The sequence below is a fragment of the Macrotis lagotis genome, chromosome 1, assembly GCF_037893015.1.
Source record: "Macrotis lagotis isolate mMagLag1 chromosome 1, bilby.v1.9.chrom.fasta, whole genome shotgun sequence".
In the NCBI taxonomy this organism is placed as follows: domain Eukaryota; kingdom Metazoa; phylum Chordata; class Mammalia; order Peramelemorphia; family Peramelidae; genus Macrotis; species Macrotis lagotis.
The window spans coordinates 296142828-296157126 of NC_133658.1; the positions used below are offsets into that span (position 1 = coordinate 296142828).

At 40.1% G+C, this 14299-nt stretch overlaps 1 long non-coding RNA gene across 1 annotated transcript in view; it reads right to left on the reverse strand.

Moving 5' to 3' along the window:
- Window positions 1-12419, reverse strand: part of LOC141505375 (uncharacterized) — a 43562-nt gene extending 31143 nt beyond the window's left edge. The window contains exon 1 of the long non-coding RNA XR_012473591.1: window positions 12193-12419. This is a non-coding gene — a long non-coding RNA (uncharacterized LOC141505375). The remainder of the gene's footprint in view (window positions 1-12192) is intronic.
- Between the last annotated feature and the right edge of the window lie 1880 nt (window positions 12420-14299).

Consider the following 14299-nt stretch of genomic DNA (forward strand, 5'->3'; position numbering starts at 1 on the left):
TAAGGGTCTTGAATGCCAGTCAGAAGGATAGCTGGGGCAGGGGTAGAAGTGAGAGCTAGAATGACCTTCCAGATTACTGGGGCCAGATCCTCTCATTTTACAGAGGAAGAAACTCAGTCACAGAGGAAAAGTGATTACACCAGATCACACAAGAGAGAATTCAAATCCAGAACTTCTGAAACCTGTATTCTTTCCACCAGACATTGAGGATTCTGTAATAGCAGGTCTACAAAATAAGAGACCTGATGGCATTCCTTAGGGCATCATAAGCTCCATTATTTATTCCACTTAATGTGATTAATAAGCAAGTAACCTCTGCTCTGATGGGGTTTAATTATTAACTCCCATTTTTACAAAAAAGGGAACTGAGGATCAGAAAGTTGAAATGACTTACCCCACAACCAATTCAACAAGATTTTTACATAACAACTAATCTATGAACATAACTAATAAGGATTAAAAATGAGGATCAGAGCCTTAGAAGGCAGATTTCTGGGCTCAAAATCTCTCTCTAGTAAGGGATTTTTAGGGAAGAAGTGGTAGCATAATATAACTTGAGAAGGAAATGGCAAACCACTCCAGTGTCTTTGCCAAGAAACCCCATGGATGTTACGATCCATAGGGTCTTGAAGAGTCAGATATGACCAAACTAAATAGCAACAAAGAATGATATAGTGCAAAAAGTATCAGTTCTAGGATGCTAAAACAAATTCAAACTCCCCTTCTGCTTTCTCTAAGCTGTCTGGTATTAGAGTTATCCTCTTCCATTTCCTGAGCCCTAGATTTCTCATTAACAAAATTAGAAAGTTGGACTAGATCAGAAATTCTTAACCTAGGTCCTTAGACTTCTCCCCGCCAAAAAAAAGAGATCCATAGAGAGATATTGGGTGCTGGGGTGGAGGTGGGTTATGAACTTGTATGGGGAAAAAATTGCATTTTTATTTTCACCAAATCTTATCTATTATATTTTATGGGTTTAAAATTTTTCAAAGAAAGGATCTATAGACTTCACCAGGCTTCCAAAGTGTTCCATGACAAAAAAATACTAAGAGCCCCTGGACAAGATGATCTCTCAATTTCCACATTCCAGATTCTTTATTTTAAGTTCCTTCCAGTGCTAACATTCTAATGTAATTTCCAATTCTGCCATTCTCTGGGTTCAAAATCCTCTGACCCTCTGTCTGCCCTTGAGCCAGTCCTTTCTATAGTCCAGGCCTGATGTTGCCCAGAAGGAGGTCCATTCACCGAATGTCACTAGCAAGAAGCTAGTTTCACATTGCCAGCATCAATTGGCCCTTGGAGACTGGAGATCTCACACAGCTGTGGGTCACCTGGAGCTCATTCCGCTCCCCCAAGGCAACCTGATCCTAAGGGGTTCCTCATTCCGCTCCCCCAAGGCAACCTGATCCTAAGGGGTTCCACCTTTGCTAGTACTCAGGGGCTTTATGACTTACTCAGCCAGGTGGGGGTGGGGGAGGGAGAAAAGTCCTGAATTTAAAAGCAGAAGGTTTGGCTTCAGATTCTGACTTTACATCTTATTAGCTGTGTGAAAGCTAATCCTCTGAGCCTCAGTTTTCTTATCTGTAAAGGAAAGGCCTGGACTACATGATTTCTAAGGGCCCTTGAAACTATAAATCCTAGACTCCTATGAGTCCTAATGTGAGACAGGATCAGTGAAAGGACACCTTACACCCCAAACCTTTTCCCTGTCAGCCTCTCATCTTGTCAATTTTAGTATGATGACATGGGAAAAGACTTGTCCTTAAAATCAGAGGACTTGAGTTGGATTCCATACTAGCTTTGTGACTTTGGGCAAGTGATTTCACCTCTCCTAGTCTCTGTTTTCTACTTTGTAAAATAGGGATCATATCATTTGCAATACCAAACCCCAGAGCACAGTTATGAAGTTCAAATGGGATAGTGGATGCAGAATGCTAGAGAAATGTGAATTATTTATTATTCTACCTCATTCCCAGGAGTTCCCTAACACAAATGTGTCTTATGGAGCAGATTGTCCTCTTCAAGCTACTCACCATCCCACTCAAAACTGAATTATGGCCTTTGTCAATATAAATATCTAAGAAATATCATAAGCTAACTGGTCAGGTTCAGTGTCCAAGATTGTCAGAGATGTTGGAACTCAGAAGCAAGAAAGGATCCTAAGGATTGAGATGGTCAAGCTTTCTGGAAAAAGCAATTTGAGTTGGACTTTAAAGAACAATAAAAATTTGAATAGATACATAGAGGTAACAACAAGCAGTTGAGTCCATGGACACTAACTGACCTGTTGAGGACACATAGTGAATTTGGGGAAGTCTGTCTCTCCCAAAATGTCAGAATTGAGAACACAGAATGCTAGAAATGAAAGGGCACTTAGACACAGGTCTATTCCAGCTCTCTCATTTTAGGGAGGAGGAAATTGAGGCCCAGGCTCTTACCCAAGGCCACACAGCTAATAGAGGAGCCCTGGATTCACACATAATCTAATGCTGCTTCCACCATTCCCAACTTCCCCAGGGAAAGGGCTTTCTCCCTCCCCACCAGATTTGTTGTAAACATAGCTAACACTTAGGCAGTGTTCTTGGCCTAATTTCAGGGCCTTTGATTCTGACCATCTCTGGGAGGGTGAGATGTCGGATGTATTGGAGAGAGTTCAGAGAGGCTCAGTGTAAGCGATTGAGGAACCATGGGGATATATTATTAATTATCATGTAACATTTATTAAGAGCCCCTAGTGCACTCGGGACTCCACAGAGTGGAGGAAGCACGCAATGTCTGCCTGGAGGAGAAGATGATTAGCAACATTTGCAAAGAAATATTCATCACATGGCAGAAAGAAGAGAAAACACCTCGGGGGCATGTGGGATCTCCCTCTCCAGGGATCTTTCAGAGCAGTTGGCAACAATCTGGAATAGTTTGGAGTGAAAAACAGATCAGAGGCTGAGGAATGGACAAGATGACTTGTCTCTTTCTTCCAGCCCTAAATTCATTCATTTATTCATTCACTCATTCACTTATTCATTCATCCAATAGGCTTTAATTAAATGCCTACTATGTTTGTGGGCATTGTGTTTGTCTACTGTGTTTGTGCTAATACGAGAACCCTCTCATCAGGTTATCAGTCCTATACTAGAGCAAGAAGCCCAGACCCAGATTCAGAAGAACCAGTTCAGTCACCTTCTAGCTGTGTGCTCTGGGTAAGTCATTGCCCCTCTCTGGGTCTCACTCCCCTTTCTAAAATGAGAAAACTAGACCAGATGTCATCAAAGATCCCATCCTATGACTATGAGTAGTACACATCCAATAATGTTAATACTGGCTCTTATCTCTATAACCCTATAAGGTATGTAATGAAAACAACATGGCAGAATAGAGAGCGATCATAATGAAAATAACATGGAAGAATGAAAAGAGATCTGGCCTCAAAGGCAATCAGTCAGTAAACATTCATTAAGTCCAAGCACTAAGCTAAGCACTAGGGTTGAAAGTTGAAAAAAAAAAACTTGTCCCTGCCCTCAAAGAACTTATAGTCTAATGGTGGGGGTGGGGGGGGAGACAATGTACAAGGAGTTACCTACAAATAAGCCATGCAAAGGGTAAATTGGATATAGTTAATAGAAGGAAAGCATTAGACCTGCCCTGAAACACATTGACTGTGTGATCCCTGGCAAATCAGTCTCTCTGTGTTCTAGAAAATTCTACCAGACTCTTGGTTGTGAGAAGGGGCAGCTATGCCTTAGTGGAGGGAATTTCCTTCCCTGGGAATTTCCCCTCCCCTGTGAAATTACATATCTAGCACCCATCCCTATCATAATTTATAAGGCACATTTATCACAGCAGACTCTGTGATCTGTGATATGATGAGCATTATATTATCATCTTTATTTTGTAGATAGGGAAAATTGAAGTTCAGAAAAAGGAAATAACTTGACTCTTATGATTTTCAAAGTATTTAATATATATTACCCTACTGAATCCTCATAACAACTTTGTGAATATGTAATGTATCACCTCCATTTTATAGATGAGGAAACTGAGGCTCAGAGATGAGGAAACTGAGGCTCAGAGATGAGCAGTTGTTATCTGAGTGTATTTCTGTGACCCAATTTGCCTGGTTCAGGTTCACACCATTCATAAGGTCTCATAAGTCCCATGCTCTTCACACAGAGCTAACCATTCAAGGCCTCTAGAGGAGATGAGGGGGATCCTGTCCCTGGGAGTAGACAGTCTGTGCTCTCTAACTGGACTATAAGTAAAAGGGCTTGTCATCTCTCAGTTTATTTCCCCATCTATGGATCAGGAACTAAGATATATACATGTCCCTTAGGCACAAAGATTAAGCAATTTTCCCCAAGAAATAGTTTTGTGTTCTGAGCCCTCATTACTTCAGAAACTCATAGACTATTAGTACAGGAAGGGACTTTTCACTATGGAATGTCAATGATGGAAGTGGCCTTGAAGTGAGTATTCAGTGATAGCCTGTCAGAACTAGAAAACAGCTGAGAATACAGAAGATCAGAAAAGGCCCTTTAAGATTATCTACTCCAACTAAGCTCATTTTATAGAGGAAGAAAATGAGTCTGAGAGGGGAGGAGTCACTCATCCAAGGTTACACAGTAAGTCATTGGCAGCACCAGGATTTAAACTCTTGGTTCCCAACCCAATGTTATTTCTATCCCAGAGATATCTAGTATTTATTGAGTACCTACTCTGTGTATTCCACCTCCACCCCCAGACACTTGGTAGCTTGACCATAAGGGACACAAAGAAGTAGATTTGGTCTCTGCCCCTTAGAAGCTCACAATCTCTCTGGGGAAACAAGATACACATACACAGGAGACAATTTGCATGTGATTGTGTTAAACTGTAGGTTGTGGGAGTTCAAAGGAAAAGAGAAGTCAAGATGAGCTGGAATAGTCTGGGAAACCTTCCTGGAGGAGACAGAATTTGAGCAATGCTTTCACACATAAGCATTTGAATTGGAAGAGATGGGGAAGGTGAGTAATTCTAGATATCTCCATTGATGAAAACTGACTGAGTGCACTATTGGATAAGGAGTGAAAAAGTATATAGAGGGAATAGACTCATTGAGTAAACAAGAATTTTACAGATCATTGAATTCAAGTCCCCCTTCCCATTTTCCAGATGAGAAAGTTGACATTCCAAGAAGGGAACTAACTAGTTAATGTCACATAGCTACTCATGAGAGGAGCCAGGATTTGAGCCCATAATTTTGGATTCCATCTTTCATATATTCATCATTCAGTGGAAACTGTTCTCTTTAAAGTTGCCGTTGATGACAAGAAATAGATATTGAAAATAGCTGAACAAGCTGTGGTATATGATTGTGATAGAATACTACTTACTATTGTGCTATAAGAAATGATGATGGGGATGATTTCAAAAGAAACATGAAGACTTACATGACCTAAAACAAAGTTAAGTAAGTAGAATCAGGAGATCGTTGTATACAACAACAGCAATATTGTATTAATAATCAACTGTAAACTCTTAGTTACTCTGATCAAAACAATGATCCGTGACAATTCCAAAGCAAAATGCTTTCCACCTCCAGAGAACTAATGAACTCATTGCAAATTAAAATATATTTTTCCATTTCCTGCTTTTTTATGTAATATGCCAATATACAATAAACCAATAATATACCAATTCACATGTATAATAAATATCATATTACTTTCTTTTTCAAAGGGTGAGGGAGGAACTGATGGAAAGAGTTGGAATTCAAGACTTTAAAAAATGAATGTCATAAATAATTTCAAAAATGTATAATAAAGTTAACTAAATAGAAATGGTCTTTTCTCAGTTTTCATTCTCCTTGACCTCTTTGCAGCTTTGACAATGCCAACCACCCTCCTGGTGGATACTCTTTCCTCTATAGGAACTACTTTCCTGGTTTTCCTAATGCTTGACCCTCTCCTTAGTATCCTTTGCTGGGATCATCTATATCCCCAACTGTGGGTGGTTCACTCCAAGGCTTTGTCCTGAGTCTCTTCTCATCTCTCTTTAATACTCTCTCAAGGATTTCATAAACTTCCATGGATTCAATTATGATTTCTATACAAATGAGTCCCAGGACAGCCCTAGTCTTTTTCCTGAGCTCCATACTCATACCCAACTACTTTTTAGATTTTTCCCATCCAATGTCTCATTGGCATATCAAATGCTTTAAGACTAAAGCAAACTTCAGTAGCTCTCTTTACAAATTCACCTATCTTCCAAAGTTGCCTATTCCAATGAAAGGAACAGTCTTCAAATTATCCAGGTTCTAAATTTCAAATTTATCCTTAAAGTCTCTCTCTTCCTATCCCTCATACCCAATCACTTGACAAATCTCATTAATTCTATCTTTCCAACATCTATTTCTTCTCTACTCACATGGCCAATTGTATTTCTACAATAGTCTCCTAACTGGTATCACATAGCTCCCCTCTCCAATATTTTCCAGAGGATATTTGTGTGTGTGTGTGTGTGTGTGTGTGTGTGTGTGATATTCTTGAAACATAGAAATGACCACATCACTCCCCTGCTCTAAAATCTACAATTGCTCCCATCTAGACAAGGATCAAAAACAAATTCTTCTGTTTGCATTCAAGTCCTTCATGGCTTGATTCTAATCTTCTTTTAAAGGCTTATTATATAGTTTCCTTTTCATGCACTCTGCAGTCCAGTCAAACTGACATCCTTGCTGTTCTTCAAAGATAATATTACATCTCCCATCTCTGCACCATTGCATGTTATGTTACCTCTGCCAAGCTCATAGTAGACACTTAAGAAATGGTTAATTGATTGAGTGACTTGATTGATTGAACACTTGGCACACTTATCATTAACATATGAAATTCTGTTTAATTGAGAGATAAGAGGACTCTGTCTCTTTAGGGAAAGACTGAAAGGCTTGGTATTTAAAGAAAAAAAGACAATCTGGATATCCAGGTTATAAATGGAAGTAGATTGAGGGAAGCTGAGAGCCTTGGACACACTGGACTTTGAAATGTTTCTTCCATTCTGTGATTTAGAATAACTATTATCTGCAATTTTAAACTTTCTTCTATATTAAGCTTGTACCAGTGATTCAGTTTTGTACTAGTAATTTGTGCCAAAATTTCATTATTTTTCCCACTACCACAGTGTAGTAAACTCCTGGAAGGTAGGCACCATATCTTCTCTAAACTTTGGGCTGCTCGCAGCATTTAGGACTAATACTTGGATCAGAGAAAAGATTTAATAAAGATTTATTTTATTGAATAAACTCTATATGGACCCTATGTGCTTCAATATTGAGATAAAGGGATTTAGATAGATCAAGAAAGACAAAATGAGACAGAGGTAGAGACAAAGAGACACAGAAAGACAGAAATAGACTGAGAAATAGGAGACAAAGGCCCAGAGTCAGAGAAACAGAGAAAGGGAAAAGATGGGGAAAGACCAAAATAAGCATTGACAATGAAATCAAGACATAAGCTGGCTGAATGAATGAATGAAAAAAGAATTTATCAATTTTTTATTCTATGCTAATCATGGAGGATACAAAAAACAAAGACAGTCCATTCCTTAAGAAATCTACAGTCTAATAGGGGAGAAAATAAACAAATGGGAGTGGGGACCAGTGGCACTTTGAGCCATAGGGCTACAAGGATGGTGCATGAGACTTCAAGTGACTGAAGAGACAATCCCCATTGAGGATCAACGACAGAGTTTATTTGGTAATGATTCATGATTGAGGCTATGGAGGAGATGTCTAAATAATTGAGACTGAAATGAAGTATGGTTGGAGCTTTTCCTGAAATCCAAGAAAAGCCCAAGAGAAGCAATCACCAATCAAGAAAGATGACTGGTGGTTCAGAAAAGAAATGATTTTCCCCTTTGTGGGGTCACTGCAGATCCAAATAAACCCAAATTTATTCATTACCTTCTCCTTCTAAACTTCCACCACAGAGTAAATTTAGGTCTAGAGGCCTAAACTCCCATAACACAAATTCTCCAGAAACAGAAACTGACTGAGTTTATATCTCATTTATATTGAGATAAGAGGGGGGAATTGGGGGCAGAAAGAAAGTTTAGGCATTCAACAACCAGGCATTAACTTTTGCTCTCCAGGTCTCCATTCAAGAAAAAAGACAACATCAGCGATGTGCAGTAACCAGTTCACACCAGCTCAAAAGAGCCAATCAAGTAGAGCATTTATATCCCCAAAGTTGGCAAATGCTACAAATCAGGATTTAATTTATTGTTTTGTTGAATGTCGAAACTTAACAGAGTTCTACGGAAAATGTTAGTGAGGCAAATTAAACTTAAAAGCATATCATGTGTACATATATTTTTTTCTTTTTTCTTTTTTTTTCTTTCCGGAGATCTAGTTGAACATTTGCCAGACAGTCTCTAGTTACCATAATCATAAAGTCACTTGGTGAGCCCAGTCTGATAGCAAGGGAAATTGGTTGATCTTTAGGGGCAGTGACTATAGCTGGTGCAGAAGTTAGGGAACTGTGCCTGCATTTATCCCAATAAAGAACTCACTTTTCTATGATGATGATAATAACTATAGGATTTTAAGATTTACAAAGTATTTTCTTTACACTCCTCCCTTGGGAGGGAGGAAACGAGGAAAGGAAGAAGGAAGAGAATGTAAACACTCATTCTCCATTTTATAGATAAAGAAACTAAAGTTCAGAATGGAGAACCAGTTTAGCTGCCAAACAGTTAGCTAATAATTTGCCCTAAGACCCTTAATAAATCATCTTGCTTCTCTTGTACATAAATTACCTAATCTTTTAAATAGTGAAGTTGGAAGAGATTCCCCCTTCTAGCTCTAGAGACTAGAGTTTGTTGAAACTGGTATAAAAGAGACATGTGATATAATGGGAAGCATACTGGGTCTGGCCTTAGGTGACTCACTCTGAATCTTGGCTCTGACACTCATATACTCTTCGACCCTCAAAAAATCAGCTTGTACCTCAATTGCCTAATCTTTTAAATAAAGAGGTTGGAAGAGATGCCCCCTTTTAGCTCTAGACATTCAAAACTCTTAACTTTATTAAGAGTTACAAGCAAGATTCAAACTCAGGTCTTCTCTCTCTAAGACCAGCATTCTTTCCATTATGTCACTCTAACTTTCTTCTTTCTAACCTTTCCCTTATATTAATGTGACCATAAACATATTAATAAGATTTGAGATACATTACTATGATAATTGGGGAGGTGAGGGAAGAGGAAACAAGGAAGTCAATTTGGCCCTGAATAGAGCAGAGTTAACCTTATACATAGACAATGTAGATGGTCACCTACACAGTATGACTTTAGGGATCACTTCTCCAGACCACAAGGCGCCTCCTTAAGACTCTCCCATGCTTGGCTATGTGCCCCAGAAAGTTGGCAGAGCCAAGTAGGCATCCCTATCTCCCCTTGGCCAGGAAACCAAGAAAGGAAATAATGTTTAGAAAAGAGAAAACAGCATTGGGGCCAAGAAAGCACGTGCATAGAGGTCACCAGGAACAGACTGATGGGAGCTACTCAGCCTCCAGTAGAGTCCCAATGCCAGGACCCAGTCAGGGAGGATGGCGCCAGACCTGATCACTAGGGTCAAATGTTTGCCTGAGCAGGAATCAGCAAAACTAAGAAATCTGTTGTCAAGGTCCCAGGTCTACTCTATTTTTGAATTATCCTCCCTTATAGTACCCATTCCCATTACCCTGTCCTTGATCAAAACATACTCTCAAGTAAAGCAAAGAGCCATATTAGCACTGTGAAACATAAGTGACATAAATTCCAAAGATTATCTGAGCCAGGGGAAATTCTTGGAACATAGAACACAGGACTTGGCTTCAGTTACCAATGAGAAATCTGTGGCAGGGATCAATGTATTCAAAGTCACACAGCATTGGAATTCAAATACAGCTCCCTTGTGTAGTAAAGTTCAAACACCAAGGAGGCAAGATACAGAAAATTCCTTGCTCTTTCCACCACATGAGAGGTTCTTAACCTGGGATCTTGACAACATCTCCTCAGAGAACCAATGATGCTGGCCAGCTCCATGTCCGGATTTGGAGACATTTTCCCCAGCTATTCCCCCACTCCGGGAATACTCCTCATCACCTTCCCTGGCTTCTTTAAGTTCTAGTTAATATTCTCCCTTCTATAGGAAGCCTTTCCTGATTTTTTCCTAATTCTAGTGTCTTCCCTCTGGTGATTAACTACTATTTATCTTGTTTATAGTGGCTCTGGACTTAGTGTGTTGTCTCTCCCATTAGACAGTTTAGTACAGATATTGGCACAGTAGATTCTGAATAAACATTTATTGACTAGCAGAATCCATGAATCCCAAGAATCTATGGATAGATTTTGAAAGGGAAGAAAATCCTGTCTTTATTTTCACAAATCTATAACATAAATTTAGCATATCCTTCAATAATTTAAAAATATTTTGAAGAGTTCCACATGAGAATAACAAAAATACTGAACACACACACACACACACACACACACACACACACACACACACATACGATTAAGAATGCACAATACCATGTAGGAAGCAAGATGGCACAGTGGATAGAATCAAGAAGACCTGAGTTCAAATCTAACTTCAAACACCATGTGACCTTGGACAAGTTACTTAACCCAGTTGGCCTCAGTTTCCTCATCTGTAAAATGAACTGGAGAAAGTAATAACAGGTATCTTTGCCAAGAAAAGTCAAAATGGGATCACGAAGATTTGGTCATGACCAAAACAAGTGAACAACAAAGCACAACACTATGCTGCCATGGACACAGAATATTAGAAAAGAATGGGAAAGAATCTCAGAGATCATTAAAGTCTACCCTCAAATTTTACAGATGAGGAAACTCAGGCCTATGAGGGAAGATCACACTGCTAGACAATGACAAAGCAGAAACTAAAACTCAGAACTCCTGACTCCAAGTTCAATGTCTAATGATCAAGCCAAAGAAATCACTAGAAGCCCTACTTTCAATTCTTGAGTAGGAAACAACTCATTCCACTTGAAAAGAGGCAAACTGGGACCTTGCATCTGAGACTGACTCTCAAAACTGTTTCAAAACCAAGCAAAAAAAAAAAAAAAAACAAGCAAAACTGAGTTCCTTAATTATTCATCATCTCCAGACGAGCCAAACCAGTTCCCACTTTTTTTCTGGACAGTACCCATGAGGGGGCTGGGATAATTAGCCCAGATCTGCTGACAGAGGCTCTTCCACTCTCAGCCCACAGACCATCCTCAGCTCTTCTGTTCCCCAGCTCCTCCCACACCAACCCTTGACAGAGTAGAGGGTAATGCCTCCCAGGCACAGGACTTCAAACACATGCCAATCGACAAAATCTCACAGTCTGACTTCCTCTCAGCCTACCCTGATAGGTTTTAGACCCCAGGCCAAGAGCCAGTCGTAGAGGATGGTGATTGGAAGTCCCCACACTGTTGATCACTAACCTGTGAATCAGGAAGGCAGTAGAAGAGCCCAATTCAGAAACAGGAAAAGCAGTGTCTCCAAGGTTTTTAACATTTACCAAGTTCTGAACTTATAACCTAACCTTGGGCTAGGGGAAAGAGCACCAGACTTGGTTTGGGGAGGGAGGAGAAGGGAGGAAACCCGCTTTTATTAAACTTCTAAACTGCTAAGAATTTATAATATAATAATAAAAATAATGTTTGTCTTTCATTTTCAAAGAAGACCATGACATCAGGGAGGTGATGCCATGACAAGCACATGAATTTAATAAAAACAACAGTTAACATTTAAATAACATCTACAGGCCAGGCACTGTATTAAGCACTTTACAAATTTGATCCTCATGAGAATCCTGGAAGGTTCATTTTATGGATGAGGAAACAGACAAAATGAGGTTCAGTGACTTGCCCCCAAAACACAGCTAGTTAATATTTTGTTGTTGGGTTGTTTTTTATTTTGTTTGTTTGGTTTTTGGTTTTCGTGGGGCAATAAGGTTAAGTGACTTGCCCAAGGTCACAGAGTTGGTCCTCCTGACTCCAGAGCTGTTGCTCTATCTACTGCACCACCTAGCTACCCCACAACTAATTAATGTTTAAGATCACATTTGAACTCAGGTCTTCCTGACTCTATGATTAACACTCTACCTATTGTGCCACCTACTAGCTTCTCTGAAGACCTGAGTTTAAATCTCACTACTACCCCAGTTACCTTTGTGATCTTGAGGGATAACTTGACATCTCTGGGCCTCAGTTTTCTCAAATGGAAGATAACCATTTTGTACTAAATGATCTGTAAAAAGTCTTCTGGCTTCAAATTACACCATCCTAAGTAGGTAGTCTGGATACTATCATCTAGAAGAACTATTCATTTAAAAGAGGAGTCAACAAATACTAGCTATCATGAAGTTCAGAAAATCTAAGTGACTTATCCACAGCTATTGGATATTTCAAAGCTAGGGTGTGTCAGTCAGGGCTCCTCTCACCAGATCACACCAGACCAACTCTTTTGTGGGTAGCTGGTACTAAGGTTGTGATGTACATACACAAATTAGTCTTCCCCCCACCCCCCACCCCCATACTCAAGGCAGAGAGTAGGCCTCCCATGCTCACTCAGGTTACTCTGCTCTCATCTCACTTCCCTTTCTAATCTCTTCCAGGATATTCTTTGTAACTGGATTTCACTTGGATAACATGGGCGGGGCAGGGAGATGTCCTACCCTTCCCCCTTCTCCTCCAATGAACAAGTGTCAGATCTGGAAAGTGCCAAAGAACGGAGAATGTTAGAGCCAGCAGGGACCTTAAGACACAGAGTATCAGAGCTGGAAGAACTGCAGGAACCTTAAAGACCACCTAATCTGACCCCTTCATTTTATAGAAAATGAGGTCCAGAGAAGGGAAGGGTCTTGTCCAAGGTCACACAGCTACTCAGCAGCATAAATGGGACAAGACCCAATGTTTCTCTGCTTGGTGGGAGAATTTATGAATGAATAAATAAACAAGTTCTAAAGGTAAAGAGAAGGAAAGGGACTCACCCAGTCACCCAGCCCCTGAGCCAGAAAGCTGAAACAGAGCTTTCAACTCATGCTTATCCCCTTCCTCTCCATCCCTGCCTCCAAAGCATACTGTTCCTTGAATTCAGATAATCATAAGAAGTGAGACAGAGGTCTCAATCCTGGACCTGCATCTGGAAACCATGGTTACATTGCCTTGTGATTGGCAGGTTGTCCAGCACAGATCAAAGTAACCCTATTCCTAGAGGTCACACTGGAAGTCAGACTGAGGGGCCAGGGTAAGGACAAGCCAGGAAAAGCCTGTAGGCTCTGGGATAACAAGAGTCTGACCTCCAATCCCCAAAGACTTCAACAGGGAGCCTTTCACCACCGAGAAATCCTTTTTAAAGCATCGAATTAAAAATAAATTTGCAAGCACATAACCAGATGTTACATAGGGAAAAGATAAATAACTCGGCCTGTCAAGGAACTGCCTCATCTCAGTCAACCCTCTCTCTTTCACAAGGTTTTAATTTTTAATTTCACAGTGGTAGCTATAGCAACCTGCAGAAATAATATATTCCATAGCAAAACAACTTTTCTTGGCTGGGGTTTGGTGTTTCCTCATTCCTGCCATAGCTCTCTTTCCCAACTTGACTCGGGTCAACTTCTGCCTTTCTCTACCCTGCCAGCCTCTCTGAGCTCTTCCCTCGAGACTTGGGACTACCAGATGGTACCAGAGCTACCAGTGACAGCAAGGCAAGACTGTGGTAAAACTCTGAATTGATTTCTCTGTTCTCATTAAGTTGAAAGACAGTATAGTGGAAGGGATAGAGTGTTAGAATGGGGTTCTGGAGACCTGACTCCAACCTGGAGCTGCTGATGGCAATGTGTCACTTCCCCTTCTGGGTCCTTCAGTTCTTTTTCATTGAATTGTTCATTCATTCTTTCATTTAATAAGGGATAAGGTAGCATGAGACAGTGGAAGGAACAGAAAACTTGGAGTCAGAAGACCTAAACTCCAGTCCCAAGTTCTGACAAGCCACTGATCTCCCCTCTCAGGACCTGTTTCTCAATATGCAAAAGAAAAAGGTAAGATCAAGGAAAGAAGGAAGAAAAGAACCAATCATTTGATAAAAACTTACAATGTGCCAGAGTATATTAAGTGCTAAGGATATAAAAACAAGCAAAAGAAAAACTATTCCTTCCCTCAAGTAGCTTTGTGATCAAGGAAGACAACACTCAAAAGGAGGAGAGCAGTGGGAGAAATATTTCTGTCAAAATTCAAGAGTTAGGAAGAGGGTCAAAAGGGAAATGAAGGCTGCC